Source organism: Schistocerca gregaria, chromosome 10 (assembly GCF_023897955.1).
Source record: "Schistocerca gregaria isolate iqSchGreg1 chromosome 10, iqSchGreg1.2, whole genome shotgun sequence".
NCBI lineage: Eukaryota > Metazoa > Arthropoda > Insecta > Orthoptera > Acrididae > Schistocerca > Schistocerca gregaria.
Window position 1 is genome coordinate 119,257,009 of NC_064929.1, and position 21,641 is coordinate 119,278,649.

The window sequence follows — 21,641 nt, forward strand, 5'->3', positions numbered from 1 at the left end:
CACACCCCAAAACAGGTGACTTGGAAACACAGAGATCTTCAACCCACTGGAAGAAAAGTTGTTTCGACATGAAGCCTGTAGTGTCAAAGAAGCGAGCCTTCAGTACTGACTTCTTTGATCAAGCATTTCTCATAACAACGGAATAATGCTCCTGCCACAGCGCAGGAAAGGGGAATGTGCTCAAGAGTGGTGCACCAGCTGCTTCAATCTCATTCCGCCCTCTCCACCAAAAATTTTTGCATGCGAACATATCCACGCACTTTTAACACAGAACTCTCTGAATCGTTTCACCCAGTGTCTCTCTGCAGTTTTTGGCCTTTACGCAACATCTCCCTCTCACTACCACTGTCTATGCATGTCGCTCTCCCACCACCTTCTTTTTCTCCCACTGGTCTACAATATATGCATCTGTCTCTTACTTACACTGTCTCCTTTTGGCTTTCCTTCTTGATGCCACTCTAGCCGCACGAGATAGCAGTGCGGTCTACATCCATCCTCTGCAAGCCAGCTGACGCTGTGTGGCGGAGGGTACCTTGAGTACCTCTATCAGTTCTCCCTTCTATTCCACTCTCTTATTGTTCGTGGAAAGGATTGTCGGTATGCCTCTGTGTGGGCTCCAATCTCATTTTATCCTCATGGTCTATTCGCGAGATATACGTAGGAGGGAGCAATATACTGCTTGACTCCTCGGTATAGGTATGTTCTCGAAACTTCAACAAAAGCCCGTACCGAGCTACTGAGCGTATCTCCTGCAGAGTCTTGCACTGCAGTTTATCATCTCTGTAAGGCTTTCGCGATTATTAAATGATCCTGTAACGAAGCGCGCTGCTCTCCCTTGGATCTTCTTTATCTCTTCTATCAACCCTAGGTTGATCCCACAACTGGTACGGATCCCACACTGGTGAGAAGTATTCAAGCAGTGGGCGAACAAGTGTACTGTAACCAACTTCTTTTGTTTTCGGATTGCATTTCCTTAGGATTCTTCCAATGAATCTCAGCCTGGCATCTGCTTTACCGACCATCAACTTTATATGATCATTCCATTTTAAATCACTCCTAATGCGTACTCCCAGATAATTTATAGAATTAACTGCTTCCAGTTGCTGACCTGCTATATTGTAGCTAAATGCTAAGGGATCTTTCTTTCTATGTATTCGCAGCACATTACACTTGTCTACATTGAGATTCAATTGCCATTTCTTGCACCATGCGTCAATTCGCTGCAGATCCTCCTGCATTTCAGTACAATTTTCCATTGTTGCAACCTCTCGATACACCACGGCATCAACCGCAAAAAGCCTCAGTAAACTTCAGATGTGATCCGAAAGATCATTTATGTATATTGTGAATAGCAACGGTCCTACGACACTCCTCTGCGGCACACCCGAAATCACTCTTACTTCGGAAGACTTCTCTCCATTGAGAACGACATGCTACGCTCTGTTATCTAGGAACTTATCAATCCAATTACATCATCTAGGCACCTTTCCACGGTTCGCTTGGCTCCCCCACTGGAGGTTCAACTACTCCCTCGGGCATTGTCCTTAGCGTATGTTAGATTAAGTAGTGTGTAAACCTAGGGACTGAGGACCTGAGCAGTTCCGTCCTATAGGAAATTACCACCACGTGCTGTCACTTTCACCCTCGGCTGCTCAAAAATTCTCAGCGGTTGCAACTTAGTTTTTCCCCTATATTCCCCTACCTTTACCTATGCGTTACAGTTTACCGGTCTGGATGGTTCCGACCACCTACTCCTACTAATTGCATCTCCATCCACTTCTATTTCTGTTTTACTGACACTGTCCCTCACTGACCATCAATATCTCCTATCTGTTTGACTCCCACTGACATTGTCTTCATCTGTCTCTCTTACACTATCTCCTCTTTTCATTCCTCCCACTACTTGCATCTCCTTCATTTCTATTTCTGTTTGACTGACATTGTCCCTAACTGACTATCAGTATCTCCTATCTCTTTGATTCCCACTGACATTGTCTTCATCTCTCTCTCTTTCTTTTCCACTATCTCCTCCCACCATTTCTCCCAATAACTGCATCTCCTTCCATTTCTGTTTCACTTTTTTTTATAGTAAAGACAGCGCACTGGTTGCAGCGGATTTATAGTCGAATTGACCGTGGTTTCGACTCCTAAACTAAGGGAGTCTTCATCAGAATTTATATTACCTAAATAAGGGGGATACAAAGTTAGTCGTGAATAAGAAAAATACAAGACAGTAATAATTAATATTCGTATATAAAGATGTACTTACATACGTAAGACCGAGCGAGGTGGTGCATTGGTTAGACACTGGACTCGCATTTGGGAGGACGACGGTTCAATCCCGCGTCCGGCCATCCTGATTTAGGTTTTCCGTGATTTCCCTAAATCACTCCAGGCAAATGCCGGGATGGTTTCTTTCAAAGGGCACGGCCGACTTCCTTCCCCATCCTTCCCTAATCCGATGAGACCGATGACCACGCTGGTCTCCTTCCCGAAACAACCCAACCCAACCCAACATACGTCAGAAGTTGAGCATAACAGCTCTCGTCATACAATTTTAACCCCAAAAAGGCGACTTCACATAACACAACATCCTACGTAAAAGTTTGAAAGGTGGCTACACTGAGACACAGCCCCAGAGATTGTTCCAAAGAGTATTGTTCAGCCGCCTCCACTGGCAGTTGCAGCTGAGAAGTTGCTGTGGGCAGTTTGTAGTTCTGAGGTAGGCATGATCAGTGCTTGTTGAGACGATGTCGATAGAGTACTAGTTGTGAGCATGTCGTGAGCAGTTGTTCTGTTGTGCAAGACACCATATGTTGTTCGATTGGGAATGTTGTAATGATCAGAGTGTATTTTTCGTCAATATATATGAAGGTAAAGAAAATTCTTCATTTCAAATGTCCTAAATAACAATGACTCTTAGTCACAGGTTCAGTCAACAAAGCATCTGGCTCGTGTTCATGTATTAGACTGTAATTCTGGTTTCTATATGCAATTATAGTATTTCTGTTTTTTTTAATTACTTCATTGTAAATGACGTTTAAAGGATCTTGTCGTATTGAGGTAGAACCGTGCCAGATGTGTACGTCGAATCACACTTCCACACACAGAACAGTTATATTTGTGCTTTGTTGTTTCGTAGCTTTTATAGTTGCTGGGGACTTAATTAATTAATTGTGTTAACACAAATTTCCTTTCATTCTTTGTTGTTATTCTGTGCAGTCAGATTGCGGAGTAATACTAGTCAGGGCCAACCGGTCACGAGACTGCATAACCGGACAACCAGCGACTAAAATTAAAATTATTTGCATTCTATTTAATTAGGCCACCATGCAAGTTTTACTGTCATTTCTAGTTAAAAATTAAAGATTGCCGCTAAGGATTGCTTGTGTGTACTGAAACAGGGGGCATCAGACTGGGTGGCGTGTGCGCCGGCTATACCACGATGTGGACATGAGGTGTCACGCCATCTAGTGATGGAAATTGGTAACATCTTCTTTACGTGGTAGAAAGGTTACTGCTGTTTGTATAGCAAATGTGTCTACAACTTTTAAAAAATTTATAGTATGATGGCATAATTTAAAAGCAGTAAGAAAAAAATTTCAGTAAATTGTTACAGTAAAATACAGTAAGTGATTAAACTGCAATGAGAGTGAGGGGAGGAAAACAACATTTCAGAAAAAAACACGAGGAAAAATTGACAGAGATGAAAAATATCTTTTAAGGATCCTTCAGTAAAGGTTTGAAGCCATCGAAAAAATTCTTGGTACGTAATTGTAACTGTTCATTAAGAATAAGTTCATCATTGAGAGAGAAGTGTCTGAATATTTTGACACTTAATTATTACCTTATTTAGGTAATATAAATTCTGATGAAGACTCCCTTAGTTTAGGAGTCGAAACCACGGTCAATTCGACTATAAAATCCATTGCAACCAGTGAGCTGTCTTTACTATTATATATTTATATATATTTCTCACGGTTGCTGCACACAGCTATGTTTAAAGTTGTAAAATTTCTATTTCTGTTTTACTGGCGTTGCCCCTCACTGACCATCAATATCTCCTATGTCTTTGGCTCCCACTGCCATTGTCTTCATCTCCCTCCCTTTCTCTTTCTCTCTCCCACCACCATTATCTCCTCTCTCTTTCTATTCCACTGGCCCTGTCTCCTGTCTCTTCCTCCATTAGTCTGTCTGCTACTGTCTTTCAGAAAAAAAAAAACACCTTGAATAGGTACGCCTCTTAAGAGAGTAAACATGTTATTAGAAATATTTAACTGAATTTGCACTCTTGACAGTTTTACACAATTTTTTCCAGTCACTTTAGTCGTTTTCAGGCATGTTAAGACACTTTTAGCTCATTTTTTGTCACACTAGCACCTTAGACATATCCGTATAGGCATGAAGATCCCCTTATACAGAGTCAGGGCGTCATTATTGGTGACGAAATGCTGACAAAAACATTGTTTGACAACCTCAGGATCGTTGCGGTGACCCGAGAACCCTTGCTGTGTGTCCACTATGTCAGTTAAAACAACATTTGCGCCTCAGACCGGGTATTAGGTGCATATTTGCGTCGTTCGGTAACTTCTAAAGCTCAGTTAATGTTGGGAGAGGGGGAGCAGTTACTAGCCAATACCTAATTACTCTTTGGGGTAATCCTTCCACAAAAATTTTAAACCACTGCACTAGAGGCTGTAATAGGAATTTGAAACACGTCGCATAGCTTGCTGACACCGCCACTTTTAACCTGCCACGGATGTGTGAGATTTTACTATTAAATAAAATAAAAATTATAAAATTTTTCCATAAGATAAGTCATTAATTAACATAAAAGACATGAAATATTTTATTGTAGTAATAATAATTTGTTTCTGTATGTGAATAATCCGTAGCTTTGGCATAAAGTCTAATGACTTTCAGAAAAATATAGCCTTTGAAAAGCATACATCTAAAAATTTGAGATTGTAACGTTCCCTGGCTGCACACACACTGTTAATAAACTAAAATGACGTTTAATTGTACTATGTACGCCGCTGTGAAGCAATTCGTATGTACTGTAATTGTTTAACAAAAAATATTATTTAATTTTGTATAAAGGACGTTGGTTATTATTGTAATATTTTCTGTAATAATATTCTCGATGTATTTATGATTGTAATATTTCTATACTCATAATGTAATTACGAAATATGTTAATATCAGCGATGAAAAAAAAGTAAAATATAGCCACAGAGGAAAATAATGTTGTAAGATTACAAAGAAATAAAATAATCAGCAATAGTATAAATAGCACTACATAATGAGCATTCTTTGTCGCCTTCCTCGAGAGCTGAGAGAGAGAGGAACCTGTGACGTAGCATTATATGTATGAGTAGACTTCTTTTGCCTGTATCTGTCTTTAGCCGCCATTAGAGGAGAAATTATAATGGTGTGTAATTTTAATTATTGTTGTGGTCTAAATACATTATCATTTATCAAAATTGCGTATTACTAATGTAAATTAGCTTGCCCATGTCATCTATAATATTTCTTTAAAGAATTTTCAGCACTTTTAGCGATTATCGTTGGTGTTGCTGGGCTGTGCCGCGACCGAACGATCTGTAGCGACGGCACATTTAAAAAATTGTTCCGCTATAAAATTAACCAAACCCGTAAATCGGGAGCAGGTAAAATTAGCAGTGAATTACGAAATATTTTTCTTTACAGCGATCCTGAGGGTGACTGAATTTATTACTGGCTTTACATTTGTGCATTCATAGGCGGATAATCAACGTTGAAGTTGCTAATCTGTTGGTTCTTTCAGTTTCTAAAGCAAATAACTTAAACGTATAGTGAAGTGTGTTTTGTCAATGATAATTAAACGTTCAGGTCGGCTTGGCAATATTTAACCATTTTATGCTAACAGAGACAGTCTTGTGTTCCATAGCTACCGCCGGGAAAGAATTCAGTAAATATTTAAAAACCCACTGCATTTAGAAAATGTGTGCCAAGGCCGAAATACGTAAAAAATTAAATAATTTTCAAAGTCATAAATGTTATTAATCAGTTAGTTTGAATTTATCAGCATAAGAGGGTTGCTAAAGTTCACGTAATTTTAAATGTGCTTAATTCTGTCTAAATGAATTTTTATTACCACACGTAAAAAAAAGGGTTCTACAACAAAGTTCGTACTGAAAGAGTAAATAACAACAATATTTAAAGCCATTTCTTCCCCATTTTCATCCATTCATTATATATATATATATACAGGGTGAGTCACCTAACATTACCGCTGGATTTATTTCGTAAACCACATCAAATACTGACGAATCGATTCCACAGACCGAACGTGAGGAGAGGGGCTAGTGTAATTGGTTAATACAAACCATAAAAAAATGCACGGAAGTGTTTTTTAACACAAACCTACGTTTTTTTTAAATGGAACCCCGTTAGTTTTGTTAGCACATCTGAACATATAAACAAATACGTAATCAGTGCCGTTTGTTGCATTGTAAAATGCTAATTACATCCGGAGATATTGCAACCTAAAGTTGACGCTTGAGTACCACTCCTCCGCTGTTCGATCGTGTGTATCGGAGAGCACCGAATTACGTAGGGATCCAAAGGGAACGGTGATGGACCTTAGGTACAGAAGAGACTGGAACAGCACATTACGTCCACATGCTAACACCTTTTTATTGGTCTTTTTCACTGACGCACATGTACATACCATGAGGGGTGAGGTACACGTACACACGTGGTTTTCGTTTTCAATTACGGAGTGGAATAGAGTGTGTCCCGACATGTCAGGCCAATAGATGTTCAATGTGGTGGCCATCATTTGCTCCACACAATTGCAATCTCTGGCGTAATGAATGTCGTACACGCCGCAGTACATCTGGTGTAATGTCGCCACAGGCTGCCACAATACGCTGTTTCATATCCTCTGGGGTTGTAGGCACATCACGGTACACATTCTCCTTTAACGTAACCCACAGAAAGAAGTCCAGAGGTGTAAGATCAGGAGAACGGGCTGGCCAATTTATGCGCCCTCCACGTCCTATGAAACGCCCGTCGAACATCCTGTCAAGGGTCAGCCTAGTGTTAATTGCGGAATGTGCAGGTGCACCATCATGCTGATACCACATACGTCGACGCGTTTCCAGTGGGACATTTTCGAGCAACATTGGCAGATCATTCTGTAGAAACGCGATGTATCTTGCAACTGTTTGTTACAACACGCAACTGAACGTCGGAGGTTTCAAGCGTCAACTTTAGGTTACAATATCTCCGGATGTAATTAACATTTTACAATGCAACAAACGACACTGATTACGTATTTGTTTATATGTTCAGATGTGCTAACAAACCTAACGTGGTTCCGTTTGAAAAAAACGTAGGTTTGTTTAAAAAACATACTTCCGTGCATTTTTGTATGGTTTGTATTAAACAATTACACTAGCCCCTCTCCTCACGTTCGGTCTGTGGAATCGGTTCGCCAGTATTGATGTGGTTTACGAAATATATCCAGCGGTAACGCTAGGTGACTCTGCCTATATATATATATATGTACTTCATGCAATTAACTCTTGTGGTCGGAATATGACATGGTGTACAAGCGGTGACAGACACTCTGAGTATTGTCTAGATATTTTTTGGACAACAAACGGAACACACGTGGAAATGTGCCCAGCTGCGCGGTATTCCCCGAGCGGTCTATTGCGCTGCAGTCATGGACTGTGCGGCTGGTCCCGGCGGAGGTTCGAGTCCTCCCTCGGGCATGGGTGTGTGTGTTTGTTCTTAGGATAACTTGGGTTAAGTAGTGTGTAAGCTTAGGGACTGATGACCGTAGCAGTTGTCCCATAAGATTTCACACACGTTTGTTGAAATGTGTCCATGAGAAGCTTTATTTGTTGTCTGCAGCTCGTGATCTAGTGGAAAGCACCACTGCCTCTACACTCCGGGGCCCTCCTTCGATTCCTGGCTAGATTGTGAGTTTCTTGTCTCAAAGGCCCTGTGCTCTTATTGTCATCATTCGACCGCATCATCATCGGTTGGCAAGTTTCCGAAATGGCCTTAAGTAGAAAGACTCGCACCAGATAGATACACTAACTCAGACGAGGTCTGCCAGCTAAGAATGTCAACGACCATTTCATTTATGATTTAAGGTACCAATTGCAACAACTCACATATTTGTCTACAGCGTAGGCCCTGGCAGGGATCATGCGCTAATGCGCTACAGCACATTGTAAATATCGCTGTAAAATTATCTTAATTCCTTTGAAATGCGAGCCAGAAGTGGGACTAGAATCACGCCATTTTTCTTCGAATGCGTGCCGGTACAAAATGGAGGAAACCACGTTTTGCAGCTCTCTCCCCGCGATAAGTAGAAAGCAATTTTGGAAATTTGTCGTAATTTCTTGTGGGACCAAACTGCTGAGATCAGCGGTCCCTAAGCCTACACGCAACTTAATAAAACTTAAACTAACTTACCCTGTGGACAACAAACACGTCCCTGCCAGAGGGAGGACTCGAACCTCCGACGGGGGCAGCCGCGCGAACCGTGACAAGGCGCCCTAGACCGCACGGCTACCCTGCGCGGCATCCGTTTTCATTTATTGAACTGTCCTTCTCCATTGTGGAATTTGATACGTGCAAACAGGAGCCTGTATGTTGTATACAATGCTGCTGGGCCATTTTAAATCTTAATCACTTTGGAGCGTCAAGCAATGGAAAATAAACACGTCCGACCCGTTTTACTCTTCGGGTTTATTTGAGGTCCTACCGTTGCAGGAGCTACGAAAAGAATTTGTGGTCCGTACCGGAGGAAATCATTTGCTAAAAAGACGCCACCAAAATGGTTTCCTCGTTCCCGAAAGAGGAAATGCGACTTGCATGACGAACCAGCTTCTGCAAACCTTTGCTTTTTTTCTATGAGAACACCTAAACCAGTTGATTCTCAATAACCCACGCCATACGACGCAAGAATTGGCACGAACTGAGGAAATCTACCACAACACGAGTCTGTGACATTTGCTTTCATTCGGTAAGGTGCAAAAATTGGTTATCTGGGTACCAACTGTGTTACAAAATCAGCTGGTCCATTGCCATTTGGCTTGGAGTGGGCACAACGCATTTATTGGGAATTTGGGGACTGTTATGCCGATAAATGATGTCTGCATGTGAACTTGAGGAGAGGACGGCTCAGCCGTCGAAGAAAGCAACCCTTTTGCGAAGGATGTTGCACACCCTCAAAAAATCATGTTTCATCTTCGGTGGAACGAAACTGAGCATCTTCATCATGAATTTTTAACAAGGAATGAAACGATAATAACTGATACGTATACTGAACAGCTAATACTACACGCTCTTGCCAAAAGACCTGGGAAGTAGTCTGCTCTATTGGCCAACACGTGTTTCATTTCTTGAATTGGAAACGACAACAGTTCTACAGGAGAAAAGTTGAACTCCAGCCTGTACGCATTCCGGCAGTCATTGACAAAGACGATGATTGCATCACTGAGCAGTGTGAACGTTTCAATTCTCTGTATTGTGCTGTAATGTAACGTAGTGTACCAGGTGTAGAAGTATAAAACCGGAACTTCCCTACAGATGGTGCTAGCCGTCAGTGTAGGACCCGTGAGACCACGTCTGCTTCGCCATCTGCTTCCTTAACGGCTGACAACGAATGTCAACACACAGTAACACAACTTCCATACGTCGGTATCTGCTTCAAACCCCTAAACATACCCAGGTTTGTGCCTACGAACTACGATATGCGGACAGCGTTGGTTTTCTGTTATCCGTTGAAGAAAACTACTGCAGAATCGCAAGGAATGCTTGTCGAAGCTTTCGGCTAACGTGCTCTTGGGAAATACAGTATTTCGAGTGGTTCAAAAAATTTAAAAGCGGTGATTTTGACTTGAGATACGGCGAGCGCGGGAAATGACCGAAAAAGTTCGAAGACAACGAAATGTAGCCCTCATTGGATGAAGATGATACTCAAACTCAACAGGAACTCACGCAACAATTCAATGAGACAAATGGTTCAAATGGCTCTGAGCACTATGGGACTCAACTGCTATGGTCATTAGTCCCCTAGAACTTAGAACTACTTAAACCTAACTAACATAAGGACATCACACACATCAATGCCCGAGGCAGGATTCGAACCTGCGACCGTAGCAGTCGCACGGTTCCGGACTGCGCGCCTACAACCGCGAGACCACCGCGGCCGGCATTCAATGAGACACAGATAGTTCTTTCTCTTCGGTTGAAAGCTATGAAAGAGATGCAGGATGTGGGAAAAATGGATTCCGCATGAAGTGAACGAAAGATAGCAAGCAAACCGAAAGACCACTTGCGAAATCCTGCTCGCCAGATACAAAAGAAAGTCGTTTCTCCATTGAATAGTGACAGGTGATGAACAATGGATATATTCTGAGAATCCTAAGCGTCCTACATCGTGGTTGATTCCACGCAAACCATAAACATCCACTGCAAGACGAAATCGCTTTGGAAAGAAAACAATACTCGGTGTCTAGTGAGATCAGACGGGTGTCATCTATAATGATCTGCCAAAACCATATGAAACCTTTAACACTGATCGCTGCCCACAGCAAGTCATCGACTTAGATCGACCATTACGTGGAAAACGACCGGAATACGGAAAAGGGAAACACAAGTTAATATTGCTCCATGACGCCACATTACAAACAGCATGACGGGTCAGGGAAACGATCGAGGCGTTCAGTTGGGAAATACCAGGGCGTGCGTCTTATTCTCCATACTTGGCTGCGTGCCGGCCGGTTTGGCCGAGCGGTTCTAGGCGCTTCAGTCGGGAACCGCGCAACCGCTGCGGTCGCAGGTTCCAATCCTGCCTCGGGCATGGCTGTGTGTGATATCTTAGGTTAGTTAGGTTTAAGTAGTTCTAAGTTCTAGGGAACTGATGACCGCAGACATTAAGTCCCATAGTGCTCAGAGCCATTGGAACCATTTGAACTTGGCTCCGTCCGATTATCATCTATTTGCATCACTGGGTTCAAATGGCTCTGAGCACTTCTGAGGTCACCATTCCCATAGAACTTAAAACTACTTAAACCTATCTAACCTAAGAACATCACACACATCCATGCCCGAAAAAGGATTCGAACCTGTGACCTTAGCGGACGCGCGGTTCCATACTGTGGCGCCTAGAACCGCTCGGCCACCACGGCCGGCTACATCACTGGGACACGCTCTCGCTTAACAATGCTCCAGTTCGTATGAAAATGTACGCAAATCGTTCGCTGATGGTTCGTTTCAAAAGAAGAATTTTTTAATTTTTTTGGCGTGGCATACATAGCCTGCCGGGGAGGTGGGAGAAATGTATAAATAGCTTTGCAGATTATTTTGAATAAAATGCTGCTTATCAGTTTCGAACAACGGACGTGTAATTATTGCAACCAAATACCTTATTCATACTTCTACACCTGGTATTTTATACTAAAGAAATAAAATCATGGCATTGTAAAAACGGCACGAACTTATGCTGCGAACCAACAACACATGCCATTACTGGGTCGTGGTCTCTGCTGCTGTGCTAGGATGCTAATCCTTTGCACGCCGCCTTCTTCACATTTAACGCCCTGAAAGTAACACTCAGTACTACTACAGTAACGATTACATTCACTCATAAAAGTGTCATCTCTGTCGATGGCTTAAAACTTTTTTTCCTCTTGATTTCTAGCAGCACCACGACTGTGTCACAGACTGGTTGGAATATTTAGCAAGGCCAAATCAAAATGAATTACTGGCCCTTAAAATTGCTACACCACGAAGATGACGTGGTACAGACGCGAAAGTTAACCAACAGGAAGAAGATGCTGTGATATGCAAATGATTAGCTTTTCAGAGCATTCACAAGAGGCTGACGCCGGTGGCGACACCTACAACGTGCTCACACGAGGAAACTTTCCAACCGATTTCTCACACACAAACAGCAGTTGACCGGCGTAGCCCGATGAAACGTTGTTGTGATGCCTCGTGCAAGGAGGAGAAATGCGTGCCATCACGTTTCCGACTTGTCGGATTGTAGCCTATCGCGATTGCGGTTTATCGTATCGCGACATTGCTGCTCGCGTTGGTCACGATCCAATGACAACGGAATCGGTGGGTTCAGGAGGGTAATACGGAACCCCGTGCTCGATCCCAACGGCCTCGTATCACTAGCAGTCGAGATGACAGGCATCTTATCCGCACGGCTGTAACGGATCGTGTAGCCACGTCTCGATCCCTGAGTCAACAGATGGGGACGTTTACAAGACAACAACCATCTGCACGAACAGTTCGACGACGTTTGCAGCAGCACGGACTATCAGCTCGGAGGATGGCTGCGGTTACCCTTGACGCTGCATCACAGACAGGAGCGCCTGAGATGGTATACTCAACTGCGAACCTTGGTGCACGAATGGCAAAACGTAATTTTTTCGGATGATTCCAGGTTCTGTTTACAGCATCATGAGGGTCGCATCCGTGTTTGGCGACATCGCTGTGACCACACATTAAAAGCGTCTATTCGTCATCGCTATTCTGGCATATCACCCGGGGTGATTGTATGGGGTGCCATTGGTTACACGTCTCGGTCACCTCTTGTTTGCATTAACGGCACTTTGAACAGTGGACGTTACATTTCAGATGTGTTACGACCCGTGACTCTACCCTCCATTCGATCCCAGCGATACCCAACATTTCAGCAGGACAATGCACGACCGCATGTTTTGGGGCTTCACTGTCCTTTCTGGATACAGAAAATGTTCGACTGCTGCCTGGCCAGCACAATCTCCAGATCTCTCACCAATTGAAAACGTCTGGTCAATGGTGGCCGAGCAACTAGCTCGTCACAGTATCCAAGTCACTATTCTTGATGAACTGTGGCAACGTGTTGAAGCTGCATGGGCAGCTGTACCTGTACACGCCATCCAAGCTCTGTTTGACTCAATGCCCAGGCGCATCAATGCCGTTATTACGGCCAGAGTTGGTTATTCTGGGTACTTTATCAGGATCTATCTACCCAAAATGCGTGAAAATGAAATCACATCTCAGTTCTAGTATAATATATTTGTCCAATGAATACCCGTTTATCATATGCATTTCTTCTTGATGTAGCAACTTTAATGTCCAGTAGCGAAAATAACGTGCAGCAGGGAACGGTAATGCACAGCCCTCGCACGTTTACGTGGAATTCGTAGCGAAATTTTTCAGCGCCGAAAAATTTCTGGTAGCGGCAGTTGGTGCGCGAAGGCAAATATTGGCGGAACAAATAGCCGCGTGCTCAGGTGGAAGGGGGCGGTGCGTGTGTGCCTGAGTGTGTGTCCGAATTGTGCGCCAAGGCAGCCGCGGGCATAAACAAGTTTGCCCTGTTGCTCACGATTTTTCTGTATTTCGTGGGGGTAAATTTAATTCTCCCGTGTACATTCATATTAAACAAACAACGTTTCTGCGAGGGTCATTTCGAATTTAATGCCTCCCATTTGTTTCCACGGGTACTGTTTGCAGGTAAAGACTCAGAATAATGTATTGCTCAAGAGAACAAGATTTCAGATATGGAATGCAGTCGCATTAAATCAGGCGATGCTGAGGGTTTTGAAGGGCGCGTAGTGTGAAGCAGTCGCTCTCCGTTTCCTGCGGTGGCGCCGCTGTGGCAATCGCAGCTTTTGTGTCTCCCTCTGGTGGGAAAGGGGAAAGGTTGCCTGTTCACGTGCATTTAAGGGGCGTTATGAGCTCGCCAGGCGGTGTGTCTCTCTGCATTTGTTAGTGTCTGTCGTTCGGAGTGCTAGTATGTCTGTCGTTCGGATCAGCCTTTAAAGCCGGCAAAGTGAGAGTCTTTCCACTCCGCCAGTTATGAGCTCGCCAGGCGGTGTGTCTCTCTGCATTTGTTAGTGTCTGTCGTTCGGAGTGCTAGTATGTCTGTCGTTCGGATCAGCCTTTAAAGCCGGCAAAGTGAGAGTCTTTCCACTCCGCCAGTAAGAGAACTCAACATCTGAGTCTGCGCGTTAGGCCGACAGTCTGCTCGAGTTGCTCAGGCGATGGTCACTGGCGGTTGGATCGATCAGTTGGTCGGTCGCGCACTGAGACACGAGATGACTTGTCCGTCTTGAGCGTCGGCGCATGTGAGGTCGCCACGTGAGTCCAGTGGGTCGCGGCGTATAGCGAGGGGTAGTGAACGAGAGCAACAGGAGTCAACCCACGACATCGGTCTGGCCGGTGCGAGCTGCGACGCCGTGAGACGGGAGATCGGTGCGCCTTCCTGCGTCCGTTGAGGCGGCTGGCAGCGGACGGTTCGGGAGAGCGATTTGGGGGTGCTGTGCCAGGTCTTCTCGAGAAATCGCAGTTTATTAGAAGTTAAGTGATTGGTGATACGTTGTTTCGTTTACTCTTGTTAAATTCTACTTGTTTTCTTGGTGAGGTCACCAGCCGTTTTGCTTTGGAGTCGTCCCACCATTCTTTTCCGTTTGCCCATCCGCGGGAAGGTGGTTGTTTATAAATTGGGTGATCCGTCTTTCCCTTGTGGAGTAGGGGCGGGTTAAAGCAACTTGAGGTTCGGGTTGTTCGGCAATCTCGCTATCAATCGACCGTACGTTAGTAGCTGGCTCTGTCATGTTTGTCGGATTTGGTGTGTTGACGAATCTATTGCTTGGATTGTAACGGCCCAATAGCTAGAATATGTTTTGATCTTTGGAAACTTTGATATTATTGCCTATGATCTTGAGAAGCGGTATCTGTGTAGTGTAGAGCATCTTAACTATTGTTTGGTCAACCTTGTAGAATTTTATATAAGATTGCATTTCGTGGGCTGTTAATATAAATGGTCATTTTAGTATATAAAGGTGCCACCCTTTCACCGTAAGACTTTTCTTGAAAGTTAAAATCAAGTTGCACCTTCGGTGGCAAGGTTAATATTTTAATTGTTAGTGTTTTGTGCTATTTCCATCACTTGTGTAAATTGTTAAAACTCCTAGTTTAAAGCTATGTAGTGTGTTCCAGATTTGCACCAGTGTAGTCTTTCAGAGGCTGTTGTGAGCGGTCGCAACTACGGCCGTGTCAAAAGGGAGCGGCAAGGTTCTTTGCCCGAAAGCGCATACAGTCAAAACTTGTTTTTTTCCGCCTCTGAATAAATTTTAACTTTGATATTTACAGGGTGCTTTCTGATTATAATTTTAAAACTGTTTCTTTTAAAAAAATGCTTTAGGCACTATTAAAGTGAATAAAATTCCCGTTTGTTAAAAGGAATTTGGTTATGATTTCATCACTTACTCCCTGGCAAATACCTCCATGCTTACATAGTGTTATTAAATGTGTTAATGTGCTTGATGAATCGCTAATAAATAAAATAAATTCTTAACAATATTCTTTTAAAATGAATCACGGTTCAATAATAACAACGAGAGTCGTTCAGTTATACACTGAAGAGCCACAGAATCTGGGCACGAGCCTTATACCGTGTAGGGCCTCTTTTAGCAAGGAGAAGTGCCGCAACACGCGATGTCTGAAGTACTGCTGGAGGGAATTCAGATCTGTCCATGAGCACGAAGGGGTGAAGATCTCTTCTGAACAGCACGTTGCTAGGCACCCCGGATATGCTCAATAATATTCATGTCTCCGGAGTTTGGTGGCCAGCGGAAGAGTTTCAACTCAGAAGAGTGTTCCTGGAGCCACTCTGTAGCAATTCTGGAAGTATGGGGTGTCGCATTGTCCTGCTGGAATTGTCCAACTCTGCCGGAATGCAGAATGGACATGAATGGATGCAGGTGATCAGACAGGATGCTTACGTACGTGATACCTCTCAGAGTGGTATCTAGACGTATCAGGGATCCCAGATCACTCTAACTGTATACGTTGGCACCATCACAGAGCCTCCACGAGCTTGAACTGTCCATTGCTGACATGTGGGGTCCATGCAATCATGAGGTTGTCCCCATACCAGTACACGTCCATCCGCTCGATTCAATTTGAAACGAGACTCGTCTGACCAAGCAACATGTTTCCAATCATCAACAGTCCAATGTCTGAGTTGACGGGCACAGGCGAGGCGTAAAGCTTCGTGTCGTGCAGTCATCAACGGTACACGAGTAGGCTCTGAAAGCCCATATTGATGATGTTTCGTTGAATAGTTTGCACGCTGACACCTGTTCAAAATGCCTCAAATGGCTCTGAGCACTATGGGACTTAACTTCTAAGGTCATCAGTCCCCTTGAACTTAGAACTACTTAAACCCTACCAACCTAAGGACATCACACACATGCATGCCCTAGGCAGGATTGGAACCTGCGACCGTAGCGGTCTCGCGGTTCCAGACTGTAGCTAATAGAACCGCTCGGCCAACGCGGGCGGCTGACAGTTGTTGATTGCCCAGCATTGAAATATACAGCAATTTGAGGAAGGGTTGTACTTCTGTCATGTTGAACGATTCTCTTTAGTCCTCGTTAGACCCGTTCTTGCAGGAATTTTTTCCGACCTTGGCGATGTCGGAGATTTGATGTTTTACCAGATTCCTGATATTCACGAAATAGTGGTACGGGAAAATACCCACTTCATTGCTACCTCGGTAATGCTGTGTGGCGTAGCCGACGCACGAGAGATGGGACACAGCATCTCTGAGGTAGCGGTGAAGTGGGGATTTTGTCGTAGGTCCATTTGACGAGTGTACCGTGAATATCAGGAATCTGGTAAAACGTCAAATCTCCGACATCGCTGTGGCAGGAAAAAGATCCTGCAAGAAAGGGAGCACCGAGGACTGAAAGAATCGTTGAACGTGACAGTAGTGAAACTCTTCAAGAATCTGGTGCAGATTTCAGTGCTGGGCTATCAACAAGTGTGAGGGTGCGAACCATTCAACGAAACATCATCGATATGGGCTTTTGAAGCCGAAGGCCTAGTCTTATTCGCTTGATGACCGCATGAAACAAAGCTTCACGCCAGAGCTGCGTCCGTCAACACCGACATTGGTCTGTTGATGAATGTAAACAAGGGTTGCCTGGTCGGACCAGTCTCGTTTCAAATTGTATCGAGCAGATGGACGTGTACGGGTATGGAGACAATCCCATGAATTCGTGGACCCTGCACGTCAGCAGTAGACTCTTGAAGCTGGTGGAGGCTCTGTAATGGTGTGAGGCGTGTGCAGTTGGAGTGATGTGGGACCCCTGATACGCCTAGATACGACTCCGACAGGAGACACGTACGTAAGCATCCTGTCTGGTCGCGTGCATCCATTCATGTCCATTGTGAATTTTGACAGACTTCGGCAATTCCAGCACGACAATGCGACACCCCACACATCCAGAATTACTGCAGAGTGGCTCTGTTCAGAGTTTATACACTCCCTCTTGCCACCAGACTCCGCAGATATGAACACTGACCATATCTGGGATGCGTTGCAATGTGCAGTTCAGAACAGATTTCCAACCCCTCGTGCTCTTACGGATTTATGGACAGCCCTGCAGTATTCATGTTGTCAGCTCCTACAGCATTATTTCAGACATTAGCCGAGTCCAAGTCAGGTTGTGTTGCAGGGCTTCTGCGTGCTCGCTGGGACCCTACACTACATTAGGCAGGTGTACCAGTCTCATTGGCTCTTCAGTGTATTTGCGCAATATACTCAGCAGTGACACATTTCTGTTTCATAAGCACCTCGATGTCACATGAACGGTAGACCCAGAAGAAGGCCGCTGCAACCGTGGTCGAAACGTTGGTTTTTCTCCAGCAGCAGTAGTTTTTTTTAAATTATGACGCGCTACCATACCCAGAAAACCTTTATGTAGACTGACTCTGGACGCGGAAGCCTACGCAATTTTAAAAATGCTGATGTTTAACAGGGAAACATTTCAGATTGTGACTGCTTACAGGACCATTTTCAGGTGGCAGTAAGTGGAACTATATTTTTTCAGCATACTCTGTTAGCGCACTGTTTAATGAGCATACCTACGATGAAAAAATTACTGGCAGATGAGAACTGTGTGCCGGACCGAGAGGCGAACTGGGGACCTTTGCCTTTCTCGGAAACGAGCTCTACAGCTCAGCCAGGAAGTTTCGTATCAGTGCACACTCCGATGCAGAGTGAAAATTTCATTTTGGGCACCTACGATGTTTCAGCGCCCTGCAATGTATACATTCCGCACCGCGACACTTGTACTGTTAGTACAACCACTCAGTATAAATTTCTCCAGATACTTACTACCACATACACTACTGGCCATTAAAATTACTACACCACGAAGATGACGTGCTACAGACGCGAAATTTGACCGACAGAAAGAAGATGCTCTGATGTGCAAATGATTATATTTTCAGAGCATTCACACAAGGTTGGCGCCGGTGGCGACACCTACAACGTGCTCACACGAGGAAAGCTTCCAACTGATTTCTCATACACAAACAGCATCTGACCGGAATTGCCTGGTGAAACGTTGTTGCGATGCCTCGTGTAAGGAGGGGAAATGTATACCATCACGTTTGCGACATTCATAAAGGTCGGATTGTAGCCTATCGCGATTGAAGTTTATCCTATCGCGACACTGCTGTTCGCGTTGGTCGAGATCCAATGAATGTTAGCAGAATATGGAATCTGTGGGTACAGGAGGGTAATACGGAACGCCGTGCTGGATCCCAACGGCCTCTTATCACTAACAGTTTAGATGACAGGCATCTTACCCGCATGGATGTAACGGATCGTGCAGCCACGTCTCGATCCCTGAGTCAACAGATGGGGACGTTTGCAAGACGACAACCATCTGCACGAACAGTTCGACGACGTTTGCAGCAACATGGACTATCAGTACGGAGACCGTGGCTGCGGTTACCCTTGACGCTGCGTCACAGACAGGAGAGCCTGTGATGGTGTACTCAACGACGAACCTGGGTACACGAATGGCAAAACGTCATTTTTACGGATGAATCCAGGTTCTATTTACAACATCACGATGGTCCATTCGTGTTTGGTGACATCACGGTGAACGCACATTGGAATCGTGTATTTGTCATCGCCATACTGACGTATCATCTGGCGTGATGGTATGGGGTGCCATTGGTTACAAGTCTCGGTCACCTCTTGTTCGCGTTGACGGCACTTTGAACAGTGGACGTTACATTTCAGATGTGTTACGAACCGTGGCTCTACCCTTCATTCGATCCCTGCTAAACCCTACATTTCAGCAGGATAATGCACGACCGCATGTTGCAGGTTCTGTACGGGCCTTTCTGAATACAGAAAATGTTCGACTGCTGCCGTGACCAACACATTCTCCAGATCTGTCACCAACTGAAAACGTCTGGTCAATGGTGGCCGAGCAACTGGCTCGTCACAATACGCCAGTCCCTACTCTTGATAAACTGTGGTATCGTGTTGAAGCTGCATGGCCAACTGCACCTGTACACGCCATCCAACGCCCTGCTTGACTCAATACCCAGGCGTATCTAGGCCGTTATTACGGCCAGAGGTGGTTGTTCTGGGTACTGATTTCTCAGGATCTATGCACCCAAATTGCGTGAAAATGTAATCGCATGTCAGTTCTAGTATAATATATTTGTCCAATGAATACCCGATTATCATCTGCATTTCTTCTTGGTGTAACAATTTTAATGGCCAGTAGTGTGTTTACTGCTGTGACTGCTCCCAGTGATCTATCACCAGTCGTCCAATCAAACACCCTCCAGGTCAAAGATGGTATCTCGATCCACAATCATCAAAGTGCACAGTTGCTTCAAACAAGACACCATGCCACATAGACATGCCAGTGGGTACAGTATTTTGCTGTGGTGCACATTCACCAGGACTTGCATGGAACTTGCAATAGTGATCGAAGACAGCAAGGTAGCTGTGAATATTACTGTACAGCACCTACACCTGTTCACCCTTTATGTCTTCCCCTTTGGGATGGCATCTTCCAGCAGGATAGCTCCCCATGTCACAAGGCTAGAATACTACTGCAGTGGTTTCAGAAGAGTGATAGCGGACTGATGTTGCTGTGTTGGCCGCCAGATTCCTGAGTTCTGAACCAGATCGAGTATTTTTGGGATGACGTCTAGCACTAGTTCCGCAGCCACAAACCAGCATATCATAATTTTAGGGTATCGCATGCTATGGGCATGGATCTCTGGTGCCACTTCTTGTTGTGTACATAGTTCCGCTTTGTCAACGCGTACCCAACTTTCCCACTAGAGCGCGCCCCACTAAGCACAACAGCGGAGGCGCAGCGCTCGTCCGTCTCTGCACTACGAGATGGCGCTGCCTTAGAGATGGGCCCAATTCTCCTTCCGTCGATCCGCGTATTAATATGTAACGCAGCCAATGAGATTGCTGCTAACGTAGAACCTTTTCTCCTTGTGGATCACACTTGCGCAGTGATACGTGAACGAACGAGGTATTATAACGAGTGTACAGACCTCCGATTAGTCAGTCTACATTTGTGCGCACCAGTCTGTACCAGTCTCTAGTCAAGTTTCAGTCTGTACCTAATAAGATTATCATAATCCTGTACGTAGCCATGAAGAGAAACTTATACACACTTTGTCAAGTATCAGAGATATGTGAGAATAAGATTAACGTACCAAGACCAAACGAACTTCAGATTGTCAATTGTAAACAGCATCCAGGATCAAGTTACGTAATGTTTATGCTTGTTATTATTTTAATAAATGTCTATGAAAATTAATCTTCTGTTTAAAGTTGGTCACCGTCAATCTGTTACTCAAAGCATGCAAGTGGCATTTCTATTGTGTTACCTAACAGCAGAAGATAAACACGCCACGATAAGACCACGAGACATATTGCTGACACTCGCCTACTTCATTTGGGCGACAAGTCAAATAATCTGATGGTGTGTGTATGGAGGCTCTTACAGTACGCACACCACACTTATCCTCAGAAACGTACCAAGAACTTGTTTGCCGATTTCATGCTGCTGTACAGAGATCCAATAATGTTCTGCAGTACAGAAAGTTTCGATTTTTTATGGATGCGTCATCTGCTACCCTAATGGTTAAGGGTATAGCTCGCGAAAAGTCCAGTTGAAGGCAGCGAGTTTCGGTTATCACGATACACAGTGATAACAGGTATTGTTATACATGGTACCTTAATATTAACACTCATCAGTATGTAGATTATTTTTTTCTCTGTATCGAACAGTCTTCCTGAAAATACATCACATAATTTACTACCTTATGTTTATTGCCCTCCCCCAATGCACCATGGACCTTGGCGTTGGTGGGGAGGCTTGCCTGCCTCAGCAATACAGATCGCTGTACCGTAGGTGCAACCACAACGGAGGGGTATCTGTTGAGAATCCAGACAAACGTGTGGCTCCTGAAGAGGGGCAGCAGCCTTTTCAGTAGTTGCAGGGGCAACAGTCTGGATGATTGACTGATTTCGCCTTGTAACACTAACCAAAACGGCCTTGCTGTGCTGGTACTGCGAACGGCTGAAAGCGAGGGGAAGCTACAGCCGTAACTTTTTTCGAGGGCATGCAGCTTTACTTTGTGGCATTTGCAGACTTAGAGAAAGCTTTTGACAATTTTACTGAAATACTCTCTTTCAAATTCTGAAGGTGGCAGTGCTAAAATACAGGGAGCGAAAGGCTATTTACAATTTGTACAGAAAGCAGCAGGCAGTTATAAGAGTCGAGGGA

The 21,641-nt window shown here is 44.3% G+C and overlaps 1 protein-coding gene across 1 annotated transcript in view; it reads right to left on the reverse strand.

The window, feature by feature from the left end:
- LOC126293450 (uncharacterized) overlaps positions 1 to 21,641 on the reverse strand; it is an 807,495-nt gene that overhangs the window by 304,706 nt on the left and 481,148 nt on the right. The gene's annotated exons all lie outside the window — the stretch shown is intronic.